This window comes from Gadus macrocephalus, chromosome 3 (assembly GCF_031168955.1).
Source record: "Gadus macrocephalus chromosome 3, ASM3116895v1".
NCBI lineage: Eukaryota > Metazoa > Chordata > Actinopteri > Gadiformes > Gadidae > Gadus > Gadus macrocephalus.
The window spans coordinates 20,816,205-20,818,415 of record NC_082384.1 but is presented as its reverse complement, the minus strand read 5'-3'; positions in this window follow the sequence as shown (position 1 = coordinate 20,818,415).

Sequence of the window (2,211 nt, the reverse complement as noted above, 5' to 3'; positions counted from 1 at the left end):
CTGTATTACCCTCACATAACCACTAGGAAGCAGGACCTTACTGAAGGCTGCAATAGCTGCTCCATCCACAGAAGGCAGCACCTTTAGATAGGTGAGGAAGCCGAGGCTAATACGTCACACCGGCCACGCCCACTTCACATAGGCCACGCCCACTAGACACAATCAATCTCGACAGAGAGGTTGGAGGTCAGAAACTTCCGGTAGCTCAGACTTGCGGGTTAGAGTTTTGATCAGCTGGGAGTCGCTCAGCACGTGTTCGATACAATTCCCCTCCTTTTGCTCCGTAGTTACCATACCGAAATACTTTGACAAATAAGTGAGTTAAAAGCGATCCGGATTGGACTACTTTCTTCTGAGAACTCAGCAGGGTTGTCCCTTACGAGCCCCATTCTGACATGCTAGCCCATACAAGTCTCAGTTTGATCTGCTAACTCATTACAAGCCCCAATCCGACATGCTAACCCCTACAAGGCTAATGGTGTAATCCATTTTTATGGTAAGCCGGTACGTGCTAGTCGTAAGTTGTAAATCTCCCAGCTTTCTTGCGTCATTTCCCGGAGGAACCCCCCCTTTTTGTTCGGTTCCACTCGCTATTCTGAAGAAGAGCGAGTTCAGCGAGGCCGGCCGTACGACTCGACAACAAAAATGGCTGTGTCCGTAAAGAAATGTATTTTCCCAGTTCTTAAACACTTGATTACATTGCTACTTTATTCTGGTCACCAATTTATGCATTGCACGTTCTTGCTGTGCGTGCAATACAAAGTAAAGTTGTGTTGTTTGTTTTCAAGAAAGTTTTGTTTACTAAACTAAAGAGGCTAATGTAGGTAACAATAACAATGACTAGCCAAAGAGAAACGGGAATGCTATAAGTGCTGCAAGACAGGAAGTTACGTCCCGTTCTCGCTAGAGCAGGTCGTACGTAACGGCGTAGCATACAAATGGATTATTGTTCTTTTCATGCTGTTCCCATCATAGGGCTTTGGGTTTTCATTCTGTTGTCCTTCTGGGAACCAGTGCGCTGCCTCATCACACGTTCCTCCAGGAATGCATGACAACTCTATGTATTTAACCATAAAGATAAGCCCAGCAGAACAGCACTTCCTTTTTATGAGAGTCCAGCCATTAATGTCTTATCCAGTCAATAGTCATCCTTTATCTGACAAGGCATGATGATCTTTGATTACTCCCAACGAGAGGCAACTAGAGCTTCTGTCTGGGCCTATTTTTAATAATGTGATTGTCACATTAACTAGTTTCTGCAGGCTTTCTGACTATTTTTGGTCTGTTGACATCACATTTTAGATGATGGTGCCGATTCTAGTTGAGTTTACCGTGTCATGCAATGTGGGGCAGGGCTGCTCAGCGACCGCGTTCCATTATGTTTATCGTAACCCAGCAGGCTGCAATAAGAATGGCCATACGCGCTAAAAGACTCCTAGCCTATATGGTTGTAAAGTAGTCTGCCCCATGGTCATATTCTAGAACTGTTGTTGTTTTAACTTGAATTATTCCGCCGGAATCTTTCGTCGTTTCTATATCAGATGCAGGTATGGCGAGTGGTGATGCACCTTTGATTAACAGTGTGGAGTTTCTGTTAAAAAAATTAATTGGAAGAGATTAAATTTGGAAGAGAAGTTTGCCATCAAACAACTTGGCCCAGTCAGACCGGAAATAAACATTATCCAACGATGGGGGAAAAAAACGTTTGTTTTTTCCCATTTTCGAGCAAGTGTGTGCACATAGGACAAGGGGATTTATGGAACACGGGTGTGATTGATGTAAAGCATATATATATATATATAATACAATATTATAAATAATATGTACATATAAAAAATAAAATAAATATGGGTGTGGTCATCATAGACCAGTAGTTGTTAGGGTCCCCTCTGTAATATACGCACGCTACTGCAAACAAGTGTGTGGGGAGCTACAGGTGGGGGGCTAACACACTGTTAGTATGTAGTGAAGGACCCCCCCCACACACACACACACACACACACACACACACACACACACACACACACACACACACACACACACACACGCACACACACCTCCTGGGCAAAGCACTCTGGGCTTGAGGAGCCTGATACAGATGCATTAATGAATATTAAATTCTCACCACCACCATTTGCTTTATATGAACTCTGGTTGATGAGTGTTTGTTCTTTGTTTGAGTAAGTGAGGATTTGTTTTGGCAGGGTGGAG